General features: G+C 36.7%; 1 protein-coding gene and 1 non-coding gene across 2 annotated transcripts in view; one reads left to right on the top strand and one right to left on the bottom strand.

Moving 5' to 3' along the window:
• The window catches only part of NDUFAF2 (NADH:ubiquinone oxidoreductase complex assembly factor 2), a 175,383-nt gene that overhangs the window by 101,540 nt on the left and 60,196 nt on the right, over positions 1-13,647 (top strand). The window lies entirely within an intron of this gene.
• Positions 10,867-11,001, bottom strand: LOC122202963. Its single transcript, XR_006194991.1, has one exon. It is a non-coding gene; the product is annotated as a small nucleolar RNA SNORA23 (small nucleolar RNA).

Here is a 13,647-nt window from a genome sequence, read left to right on the forward strand (position 1 = left end):
GAATGCCATGGAAGGTTTTGAAAAGAGTAGTCATATGCTTTGTTATATTTAACAGCATCACTCTGGCTGCTGCACTGCAGAGACTTAAGAGGGCACAGGCAAAACATGGAGACAGGAGGCTCCTAATAATTTATGCAAGGAGTAACTGTGACTTGAACCAGAGTAGGGGTGGGAGTGGGAAGAAGTAGTCGCATTCTGGGTCTTGTAAAAGCAGACCCAGTGGGATTTGCTGATAGATTGGATATGGAATGTAAGAGAAAGGAGAGCAGTCAGTGATGCCTTTTAAGCTCTTGGCCTCACCTGGAAAAATGGACTGTTTTTCTATGCTGTTGACTCTGAGGGCAATCCTGTGGGAGGAGCAAGTTGGGGCGGGGGGAATGAGATCAATTTTGGAAATGTTAAGTTTGAGATATCTATTAGACATCGAAGGAGAGATAGTAAGTTGTATATAAGCCAAGAATTTAGTGGAAAATTCTGGGCTAGAGATTAAATTTGGGAGTTGACAGCTAATAAATGGTGTTTAGCGTTGGGAGACTGGATGAGTTCACAAAGAGAATAAGTGTAAAGAGAAGATGAGAAGTTCAGAGACTGTCCTGTCAACTGCTCCAGGGTTTAGAGACAGTGAAGACAAGAAAGAAGCATCCAGAAAAGGAGAAAGAAGAAGAAGAAAAAGGAGGAGGAGGAGGAGGAGGAGGAGGAGGAGGAGGAGGAGGAGGAGGAGGAGGAGAAAAGTTTCATGTGCTGGAAGCTAATTTTCAAGGAGGATGGTTCAACCATTTAATGGTTCAACCATTAAATGAAGCTTGAGAATTAACTCTTTGCTTTAGGAACAAAGGACTCCATGATCCTGCCAAAAAATAGTGTGTAGGGTGTTAGGAACAAAAGCCTGATAAAGAAAGGATAGCAAAAGAATATTTGGAGGGAATGAGTATAGACAATGCTTATGAGGAATTTGTGTGTAAAAGGGAATGAGTTTTGAGGCAGACCCTGGGTAGGAAAGTAAAGAGAGCAATTTTATGTTTTATTGTTTAAAAATTTTTTGATGTTTATTTCTTTTTGAGAGAGAGAGAGCCAATGCAAGTGGGGGAGGGACAGAGAGAGAGAGAGGGGACAGAGTATCCAAAATGGACTCCACGCTGACAGCAGAGAGCCCAATGTGGGGCTTCCACTCAGGTATTGTGAGATCATGACCTGAGCCTAGGTCAGATGCTTAACTGCCTGAGCCACCCAGATGTCCCTATGTTTTGTTGTGTTATAAAGATAGGAGAAGTAACCAAATTATTTTTTTCTAAGAATAGAATTTAGTGATTCATCACTTACATATAACACCTAGTGCTCATCCCAACAGGTGTCCTCCTTAATGCTCCTCACCCTTTTAGCCCCCCTCCCCACCCAGTCACCCAATACTCTGCCAGTAACCCTCAGTTGGTTCTCTGTATTTAACAGTCTCTTATGGTTTTTCTCCGTGTCTGTCTTTATATTATTTTTGCTTCCCTTCCCTTATGTTTATCTGTTTTGTTTCTTAAATTCCACATATGAGTGAAATCATATGATATTTGTCTTTCTCTGATGGACTTATTTCGCTTAGCATAATAATCTCTAGTTCCATCAACATTGTTGCAAATGGCAAGGTTTCATTCTTTTTGACTGCCAAGTAATACTCGTGTGTGTGTGTGTGTGTGTGTGTGTGTGTGTGTGTGTGTGTGTACCACATCTTCTTTATTCATTCATCAGTCGATGAACATTTGGGCTCTGTCTATACTTTGGGCTGTTGTTGATAGCACTACTATAAAGATTGGAGTGCATGTGTCCCTTTGAAACAGCACTCCTTTATCCTTTGGATAAACACCTAGTAGTGCAGTTGCTGGGGCGGAGGGTAGTTCTATTTTTAATTTTTTGAGGAAGTTCCATACTGTTTTCCAGAGTGGTTGCACCAGTTTGCATTCCCACCAGTGGTGCAAAAGGGTTCCTCTTTCTCCGCATCCTTGCCAACATCTGTTGTTGCCTGAATTGTTAATTTTAGCCATTCTGACAGGCGTGAGGTGGTATCTCATTGTGGTTTTAATTTGTATTTCCCTGATGATAAGTGATGTTGAGCATCTTTTCATGTGTCTGTGAGCCATCTGAATGTCTTCTTTCAAAAAGTGTCTGATCATGTATTTTGCCCATTTCTTCACTGGATTATTTGAGTTTGGTTAAGTTCTTTATAGATTTTGGATACTAACCCTTTATCAGATAAGGTCATTTGCAGATATCTTCTCTCATTCCTTAAGCACTACCTTTTAGTTTTGCTGATTGTTTCCTTCATGGTGCAGAATCTTTTTATCTTGATGAAGTCCCAATAGTTCATTTTTGCTTTGGTTTCCCTTGACTCTGGACACATGTCAAGTAAGAAGTTGCTGTGGTGGAGGTCAAAGAGTTTGGTACCCGTTTTCTCCTCTAGGATTTTGTTTTTATGTTTATTTTTGAGAGAGAGAGAGAGAATATGTGAGCTGGGAAGGGGCTGAGAGAGAAGGAGACACAGAATCTGAATCAGGCTGCAGGCTCTGAGTTGTCAGTACAGAGCCTGATGTGGGGCTTGAACTCACAAACCATGAGATCATGACCTGAGCTGAAGTCAGACACTGAACTGACTAAGCCACCCAGGCATCCCTCTCCTCTAGGATTTTGATGGCTTCCTGTCTTACATTTAGGTCTGTCATCCATTTTGAGTTTATTTTTGTGTATGGTATAAGAAAGCGGTCCAGGTTCGTTCTTCTGCATGTTGCTGTCCAGTTTTCCCAACACCATTTGCTGAAGAGACTGTCTTTTTTCATTGGATATTCTTTCCTCCTTTGTCAAAGGTTAGTTGGCCATACGTTTGTGAGTCCATTTCTGGGTTCTGTATTCTGTTCCATTGATCTGAGTGTCTGTTCTTGTGCCAGTACCATACTGGCTTGATGATTACAGCTTTGTAATACATCTTGAAGTCCAGCATTATGATGCCTCCAGCCTTAGGTTTCTTTTTCGGGATTGTTTTGGCTATTCAGAGAAGTAACCAGATTTTTAAATAATGATGGGGAAGAACCGACCAAAAAGGAAGCATTAATAATGCAAGAGAGAGTGACCTTGAGGTGAGATGGAGTCTAGTACATATGTGAAAGAATTGGCCTTTGACTAGAGCATGGAAAGTTCATCAGTTGTAATAGCAAGAAAGTAGAGTATACAGCCATAGATACAGATAGGCACATAGATGTGATGGTGAGAATTTGTGTAAATTCCCTTTTGATTCCTCCAGATGAAGCACAGAATGGTTAAATAACTTCCTAAGTACAAACAGCAGCTGCAACCAAGATTTTAAAACAAAATATCTGTCCCTAAATCTTTACTCTCCATACTATATTGCCTACCTCATTGCATACTATGCATACTATTGCATATTATATTGCCTACCTCATTAATAACCTGGCTAATTCTTACTTACTCTGAGTTTTAGAGCACACATTGACTCCTTTGGAACTCCTTTCTGACCCCACCTCTCACCTCCTAGTGCTATGTGGCATGCTCTTTTTTTTCCCCCCCATCTCACTTTATGGCTTCCCAAACATTAAACTTAAACCACTGTAGATTTTTCCATGTTACCTTATCTACCTCCTCTCCCCAGACTAAAAGACACTTTAGGTTACAGTTCTTACTGTGTTCATCATTGTAGTCTTAGGGCCTTGCTCAACACTTAACATAAAATAAGTGCAAGCTCAATCAATATCTGTTGAATGAATGAATTTTAAATTGAAAGTACATAAGGAAGAGATATTGGGGAGTTCTGCTGACTTGCTATAAATAGTCCATTTTGAAAAGAAACACACACGACAGCACGCCAGAGCAATTAGTTCCAAACGTATGGAGCACTTAGACAAAGTTTTAGTTATGGGAGATAGTATAGTGCTAGCTGTCCAACAGTCTTACAGTCTCAGGGAAGCTTTTGAGTTTCATCCATGGCTTAATGGATAGTTCTTACATAGAGCCTCTCAAAATCTCTATCCCCATAATTCAGATGACATTTTAGCTTCTAGTTTTGTTTCTTTTGTGTGTGTGTGTGTGGTTGTTTTTGGTAGCTTTAAGCTTGTTTGATATTGACAGTAATAAACATTGATGAGGACCCTAAAATACATGCCAAGTAGTGGGAAGAGACAGAAAGGCCCTGATCCAGCATTTCTTTCTGGTAGAAAGTTAAACTTTACTTATCAGACATATTTCTTAAAATATAAGAATAAAACCTCATAATAAGGTTAGGTAAAAATTACTTTTTAGATACATTAGACTAAACCTGTCTAATTAACACAATTAATAATGAACATCTCGGTATATGATATGCACTTGTATTGCTTTAGTATTATTAATAATTGTTTAGCATGCTTTCTTAGGTTACAGGAATTCCCCACCAAACATTTTCAAAGTGAGCTTCATAAAATAATGGCCAGGACATAATATCCTCATCCCAGCATCAGAAGACCTAGGTCCTTAATCATTTGGGGCAAATCATATTACCTCTGTGTTTTTCATCTGTAAAATTAAAAGGCTCTATATGTGGGGCGCCTGGGTGGCTTGGTCGGTTAAGCGTCCGACTTCAGCTCAGGTCATGATCTCACAGTCCGTGAGTTCGAGCCCTGCGTCAGGCTCTGTGCTGACAGCTCAGAGCCTGGAGCCTGTTTCAGATTCTGTGTCTCCCTCTGTCTCTGCCCCTCCCCTGTTCATGCTCTGTCTCTCTCTGTCTCAAAAATAAATAAACGTTAAAAAAAAATTTTTTTTTTAAATAATAAAATAAAATAAAAAAATAAAAGGCTCTATATGTGTCTGGTGTTCTATGATTATATGACTCTAGAAGTGTTTCTAATCAACTTATGCCCCAGCCCAGCATCTGGACCTACTGTTGAGCCAAATTGTTTGGCTGGGAATTACTGACAGTTCTTGGTGGTCTTCATCAGGTGATAGGATAGCTATATGTATTAGTGATCCACTGCTGCATAACAAATTACCCCAAAAGTCAAAGATCTAAAATAACAAGCATTTATTATCTCACAGTTTCTGTGGATCAGGATTCTAGGCATGGCTTACATGGATCTTCTGGCTCAATGTGTCTCACAAGGCTGCACTCAGTGTGTTGGCCTGGGCTGCAGTCATCTCAAGGCTCCTCTCAGGAATCATCCACTTGGAATCTCATTCACATGGTTATTGTCAGGCTCTAGAGGATCTACTTCCACACTCACTCAAATGGGTATTGCCTGGCTTCATCTTTACTGGCTGTTTGACAGAGGGCCTTATTTCCTTGATAACTGTAGCTTTATAGTTCTTGATATCAGGTAATGTTAGTCTTACAACCTAATTATTCTTTTTTTGAAGATGTTTTGGCTATCCTATGTCCTTTGCATTTTCAAATGCATTTTAAAATGATCTTGGTAATTTTTGCAAAAATTCCTCCTAGGATGTTGGTTGGGATTGTGATGAACCTATAGATCACTTTGCAAAGAACTTCTGACCCCTGGACATTATATTTCTCTTTATTTAATTTGGGCCTTCTTTAATTTCTAAATGATAATTTTTTAATGTCAATGTTTGATTGTTCATCATTATTATTATATAAATATGCAATTGGTATTTGTATATTGATCTTGTATTCTATGACTTTGCTAAGCTCAGTTATTAGTTATAATAGCTTTTTTGTCAATTTAATCAGATTTTATACCTAGAAGATCATGTTGTCTATGATTAAAGACATTTTTTCTTTCTTTCCAACCTGGATGCCTTTCATTTTTTAAATCTTATCTGCTTGCACTGACTAGGATTTCCAGTATACTGTTGATTAGAAGGAATGAGAATGGACATTCTTGCCTTGTTCCTGATATAGTATTCTTTTTATACATTGTTGATTGGTTTATCTAAACTTCTGTTTAATGTTTTCATATCAGGGTTCTTGAGGGATATTGGTTAGTAATTTTTTTTTTCTTGTAACATCATTGCTTGGTTTTGGTGTCAGGATAATGCTGGTCTCATGAAATTAGTTTGGATATATTCCTTCTTCAATATCCTGCAAAACTTTATGTAAAGTTAAAATTATTTTAAAAAATTTTTAAGGTTTATTTTTGAGAGAGAGAGAGAGTGCACATGTAAGTGGGGGAGGGGAAGAAAGAGAGAGATACAGAATCTGAAGCAGGCTTCAGTCTCTGAGCTGTCAGCACAGGGCCTGATGCAGGACTCAGACCCATGAACTGTGAGATCATGACCTGAGCCAAAGTCAGACCCTTAAGTGACTAAGCCACCCAGGTGCCCCGAGTTAAAATTATTTTTAAAAATATTTGATAGACTTTGCTATTGAAGCCATCGGGGCCTGGACTTTTCAACTACAAATTAAATTTATTATATTCAGGATAGTCAGGGTGTCTGTATCTTCTTGAATGACCTTTGGTAGCTTGTTTCTTTTAAAGGGTCTGTCCATTTCATCTAAGTTTCCAAATGTTTTGCATAAAACTGACCATAATATGTCCTTATCATCCTTTTAATATCTTTACAATCTATAGTGATGTCACATCTGTCATTCCTAGTTGTTATGGCTGAATTGTGTCCCTCCAAATTCTATGTTGAAGCCTTAACCCCAGCACCTCAGACTGTATTTGAAGACTGCATTTGGAGATAGGGTCTTCAAAGAGGTAGTTAAGTTAAAGTAAGGCTATTAGGATGGGTCTTAATCCAATATGACTGGCATCCTTATAAGAAGAGGGGATTAGGACACATATATATATACAGAGGGAATAACATGTGAAGACACAGGGAAAATAACAGCCATCTGTAAGCTGAGGGGAGAAACCTCAGAAGAAACTGACCTTGCTAACACCTTGATCTTAGACTTCTACCTTCCAGAATTGTGAAAAAATAAAAATAAATTCCTATTGTTTAATTGCCACTGGATCTTTGGCACTTTACTTTGCTCTTGCAGCCCTGAAACTAAACAGCAAAATAATATATTAGTATTGAGTATGTTTATGACTGAATTTTATTTCCTACTGTGGGTTATCAACTGTATCTCTGTTTTGTTACTTGCATGTCTGCTTTTGGTTTTGTAGACCATATCTTGACCATATCTATCTTTATATGATGTTTGCACTTCATATAGAGTATAAGAACCTTACAAAGGTGTACTGCCATTTCTCCCTTCTAAGATTTCTGTTTTTGTCATATATTTTAGTTCTACATGTTAGAAACTGCACACTACATCATTATTTTTATTTAAATAGTGAACTAGCATTTAGATACATTTAATCAATAAGAAAAATATGACATATTTAATTCATATTTTTACCATTTCTAATGTTCTTTATTCCTTTTTTGTAGGTCCCGATTTCTATCTGCAATCATTTTCCTTTAGTATCTATGCCTTCCTTTAACATTTCTTTATATGTAAGTCTACTGGCATTAAATTCTCTCAGCTTTCATATGTCTGAAATATATTTTTAAAGGTATTTCTCTGGTGGGGCACCTGGCTGACTCAGTTGGTGGAGTATGTGACTCTTGATCTTGGGGTCGTGAGTTCGAGCCCCATGTTGGGTGTAGAGATTACTTAAAAAATAAAATATTAAAAAAAAAGATATTTCTCTGGTTCTAATGTTCTAGGTTGATAGGGTTTTTTTTTTTTCTTTTCAGTAGTGTAAAGCTACTTTACATGCTTTTTTTGTCAAGAAATCTGTTGTCCTGCTTTTCTTTATCCCTTTGTATGTAACATCTATTTTTTTTCTTCTGGTTGTTTCCAAGTTACTCTTTTTTAAACTGGTTTTCAGCCATTTGATTATGATGTGCCATCATATAGTCTCTTTTGTGCTTGAAGTTTCATGAGCTTCTTAGCCTTATGGATTTATAGTTTCCTTTAAATTTAGAAAAATTTCGGCAATTATTTCTTCAAATACTTTTCTTTGAGTCTCTTTCCATCCTTCCTTTTGGGAACTCCACTTACAATATTAGGCTATTTGAAGTTGTCTCACAGTTCACAAATGCTCTGTTCATTTGCGGAGGCTTTTACTCTTTGAGTTTTATTTTGTATGGTTTCTCTTATTGTATCTTCAAGTTCACTGATCTTTTCTTTTACAGTGTCAAATTCCTACCAATCCATCCAGAGTATTCCTCGTTTCAGGCATTGTAGTTTTCGTCTGAACAAGTTTGATAAGGGTCTGTTTTATATCCTCCATGTTTCTACTTAACCTCTTCAATCTGTCCTCTCTCTTTTTGAACATATGGAGTACAGTTATAACTGTTTTAATGTTCTTGTCTGCTAATTCTACCATCTGTGTCTGTTTTTAGTTGGTTAGTTGGTTTTTTTTTTTTCTCTTCATTATGGGAAGTATTTTTCTGCTTCTTTGTTTGCTTTGCAATTTCTGATTGGATGTCAGGCATTTTAAATTTTTGCCTAGTTGAATACTAGATATTTTTATATTCCTATCTATATTATTGAGCTTTGTTCTGAGACACAGTTAAGTTACTTGGAAACAGTTTGATCCTTTCAGGGATAATCTTTCAAGATTTGTTAGGTAGGACTGGAACAGAATTTAATCTAGAACTATAATTCTGTATTGTTGATGGAAGTTGTTGCTGAGCACTCTCCTCTGCCCTGTCAATCATGAGGTTTTCCACTCTGGGTGCTGGAAATTAACATTACTCTTGCTCCTGTGTAAAATATGAATACTGTTTCTTCTGATCTTTTCAGGTGGTTCTTTTCCTGGTCTTAGAAGTTTCTCACTCACCTGAACTCATTAGTGCTCTGCTGAATAATTGATAGCAGCCCCCCTACCAATCTCCAGAGTTTGCTTTCTTTGAAGCTGTCTCCTGTCTGATAGTCTATCCTGTGAATTTTAGTCACTTTGGTCTCCCTAGACTCCATTTCCATTTCCATAACATAAGTAGTATTGTGGATTTTAGCAGGATCCCCTCCCCATGCAACAGCCTGGAAACTCTCAAAGGAGTAAGTGAGGCAATTGTAAGGGTAACCTTTGTTTGTTTGTTTGTTTGTTTTTTAACATTCTGAAGAGATCACTGTATTTCATTACTTGATGTCCACTGTTTTGAAAATTGTTGTTTCATGTAATTTGTTTCTCTTGCTCCATCTTGGCTAGAAGCAGAAGGCTGCTTTCTTTCAATTCGCTTAATGCATTTGAAATCCATTTATATATTTGCATGAATCAGCAGTTTATTCCTTATTATTGCTGAGTAGAATTTTATCATATTGATATACCAACTTACCCATTCACCAGCTGCAGGACATTTGGGTTGTTTACACTTTATAGCAATTATAAGTGGAACCACTATATAAATTAATATTCCTATTTAGGTATAAATATTTGAACATGAATTTTCATTTCATTCAGGTAACTACCTTGAGGTGGCATTTCTAAGTCATGTGGTAAGAATAAATTCAACTTAAACTGCTAAACTGGTTTTTAACGTCTATACCATTTAGCTTTCCCATTAATACTACATGGAAAGCTACAGAGGTTCCTCATCTTCCCTAGCCTTTAGTGTTGTCAGTGTTACTAGATTCGTGTTGTAGTGTCTCACTGTGGTTTTAATTTTTATTTCTCTAGTGACTGGTCATGCTGATCATCTTTCATGATATTTGCCATCTGTATATCTTCTTTGCTATAGCGTATGTTCATATCTTTTTGCCGACAAATTTTTTATTTGGTTGGGTTTTTTTTCTAATTGTTTACCTTGGAGGGTTCCTTACATATGCTCAATACAATTCCGCATATATGTGATTTGCAAATATTTTTTCCCAGTCTGTGACTTGTTTTTCAATTCTTTTGACAGTGCCCCTTAGAGAGCACACATTCATAATTGTAATGAAGTCCAATTCATTATTTTTTTTTCTTTTATGTATCATCATTTTGGTGTTACAAGAAAATTTTGCTTAACCCAAGGTCATGAATATTTTCTCCTGTGGTTTCTCTTAAAATTTTATGGTTTGGGGCTTTATATCTACATCAGTGATCATTTTGAATCTATTTTTTGTGAATGGTATAAATACAATTTCATTTATATGGATATCCACTTTTTTCCAGTATTATTTTTTATCGGGTTAAAATGCACATGGCATAAAATATACCATCTTACCCATTTTTAAGTGTACAGTTCAATGATATTAAATACATTGACCTTATTGTGTAGCCACTACTAACATCTATCTTCATATCTCTTTTCATCTCATAAAACCAACTCTATACCATTAAACAATAATTCTCCCATTCTTCCTTAACCTTACCCAGCCCCTGGAAACCATCATTATACTCTGACTTTATGATTTTGATTACTCTCCCAGAACTATTTTTGAAATGACCATCCTTTTCTCACTGTTTTTGCACCTATGTCAAAAATAGGTTTCTATATAGGTGTGGTCTATTTCTGTCTTCTCTATTCTGTCCATGGATCTGTGTCTGTCCGTTTCTCAATGCCACACTGACTTGATTACTGAGACTTTGTAGTAAGTCTTGAAATAGGTAAGTTGAATTCTCCAACCTCTTTTTCAAAATTGTTTTGGATACATTGTTTTGGATACTTTGGACCCTTTTGTGAGTATATATGACTTTTAGTATCAACTTATCAATTGTTACCCAAAAATCCTTCCAGAATTTTGACTGGGAATGCATTGAATTTATAGATCAGTTTGGAGAGGATTGAGCCTTCTATGAACACAGCATATTCTCTCCTTAGGTCTTCCTTCATTGTTTCATCTGAAGTTTTTAGCTTATAGATCTTGCACATATTTTATTAAAATAAAACCTAAGTGCTCCTTTTTTAATACTAGAAAGCTTAGCATTTATTCATTAAAGCACACAGGAAATCAACTCAATTCAAATAAAATGATATTGTACTAGGATTCCAGCTTACTCTTTGGCTATGTGTTTATGGGAATAGCAAGATCTGGATACAAAGCACAGACAGACACTGCCATCAGACACAGATGAAAGCTACACACATTATAGCAGCTGTTCCTAAATGTTAATTTTTAGGGGCTATTGCTAATTGTTTTTTATTTCAACTTCACATTATTCATTGATAATACATAGAAATACAATTGATTTTTGTATATCAACTATGTATGTACTTTACCCAACTTTGCTAGACTCGTTTATTTTAGTTTATATTTGGGGGATCGTCTACATAAACAATTTGTATTCTTTCTATTTACTCTATTCTAATGTATTTTTTTTCTTGCCTTCCTTTCCTGACAAGGACCTCCATGACATTGATGATTAGAAATACTGAAAGTGGGAACACCTGGGTGGTTCATTCAGTTAAGCATCCAACTCTTGGTGTCAGCTCAAGTCATGATCTCATGATTCATGAGTTTGAGCCCCACATCTGGCTCTGTGCTGACAGTGTAGAGCCTGCTTGGGATTCTCTCTCACGCTCTCTCTGTCCCTCCCCTGCTTGCTCTCTATTTCTCTGTCTCCAAATAAATAAATAAACATTTCAAAACGTAAGTAAAAAAATAGTGAAAGTGAAGTCTTGCCTTTTTCTTAATCTTAGAGGGAAAGCATTCCGTTTCTCGCTATTAAATTTAATGTTAGCCAGAAATTTTTATGTAGATGCTTTCCATCAGATCAAGAAAACTCTCTTTTCTTCCTAGATTGCTGGAAGTTTTTATTATGAATGATGTTGGATTTTCTCTTTTTTTCTGCATTTATTGGCTTGAATTTTATCATTATTCTTCATTTTATTAATGTAGTTGATTACATTGATTTTTTTTTATTATCTCTCGCTTTTTTATTGTGATAAAAGATACATGACATAAAAAGTTCCATTTTTGCCATTTTTAAGCACGTAGCTCAGTGGCTTTAGGCACATTTACACTGTTGTCATTGTCAACACCATCTCCAGAACTTTTCATCTTCCTAAACTGAAGGTCTTTACCAATGGCACAGTAAGTTCCCATTCCCTCCTCCCCCCTCCACCATGCCTGACAACCACCATTCTACTTTCTGTGTCTATGAATTTGACTACTCTAGGTATCTCATATAAATGGAATCATACAGTATTTGTTGTTTTGAGTCTGGCTTATTTCACTTAGTATAATGTCTTCAAGGTTTATTTATGCTTTAGCATCTATCAGAATTTCATTCCTTTCTCAAGCTGAATAACATTCCATTTTCTCCATATACCAGATTTTGTTCATTTGTTCATCCATCAATGGATCTCTGGATTATTTCCACCTTTGGGCTATTGAGTAATGCTGCTGTGAACATGGCTGTACAAATACCTGTAGATTTAAACCTAATTATGTAAATAATTGTGGTAAACATCAATGGTCTAAAATCTCTATGTAAAAGGTTGAAATTGTAAGAATTATGTAGAAGACAACTATGTGTATCAAACAGTGTAACCTAGTTGACAGTTATAGAACATTACCCTGAGAAATTGTAGAATTCATTTTTTTTTCAATTTATTCACCTTGATAGGTTATAAACTCTTGCCAAAAATTTTGGAGGTGGGAATACTTACTTATCTACTCATTGTGTGAGGCCAGGTTTACCCTGATACCAACTCTTGTCAGAGACAATAAAGAAAAGAATACTATAAACTAATATCCGACATAATCATAGATGCAGAAATCATTAACAAAATATTAGCAGACTGCATCCAGCAGTATATAAAAAAGGGCAATATGCCATAATGATGTGGAATTTATCCCAGTAATATAAGTTGGTTTAACATTTATTTTTTTTTTTTCATTTTTTTTTTTTTTTTAATATATGAAATTTACTGTCAAATTGGTTTCCATACAACACCCAGTGCTCATCCCAAAAGGTGCCCTCCTCAATACCCATCACCCACCCTGCCCTCCCTCCCACCCCCCATCAACCCTCAGTTTGTTCTCAGCTTTTAACAGTCTCTAATGCTTTGGCTCTCTCCCACTCTAACCTCTTTTTTTTTTTTTTTTTTTCCTTCCCCTCCCCCATGGGTTTCTGTTATGTTTCTCAGGATCCACATAAGAGTGAAACCATATGGTATCTGTCTTTCTCTGTATGGCTTATTTCACTTAGCATCACACTCTCCAGTTCCATCCATGTTGCTACAAAAGGCCATATTTCATTTTTTCTCATTGCCACGTAGTATTCCATTGTGTATATAAACCACAATTTCTTTATCCATTCATCAGTTGATGGACATTTAGGCTCTTTCCATAATTTGGCTATTGTTGAGAGTGCCGCTATAAACATTGGGGTACAGGTGCCCCTATGCATCAGTACTCCTGTATCCCTTGGATAAATTCCTAGCAGTGCTATTGCTGGGTCATAGGGTAGGTCTATTTTTAATTTTCTGAGGAACCTCCACACTGCTTTCCAGAGCGGCTGCACCAATTTGCATTCCCACCAACAGTGCAAGAGGGTTCCTGTTTCTCCACATCCTCTCCAGCATCTATAGTCTCCTGATTTCTTCATTTTGGCCACTCTGACTGGCGTGAGGTGGTATCTGAGTGTGGTTTTGATTTGTATTTCCCTGATAAGGAGCGACGTTGAACATCTTTTCATGTGCCTGTTGGCCATCCGGATGTCTTCTTTAGAGAAGTGTCTATTCATGTTTTCTGCCCATTTCTTCACTGGGTTATTTGTTTTTCGGGTATGGAGT

Source organism: Panthera leo, chromosome A1 (assembly GCF_018350215.1).
Source record: "Panthera leo isolate Ple1 chromosome A1, P.leo_Ple1_pat1.1, whole genome shotgun sequence".
NCBI lineage: Eukaryota > Metazoa > Chordata > Mammalia > Carnivora > Felidae > Panthera > Panthera leo.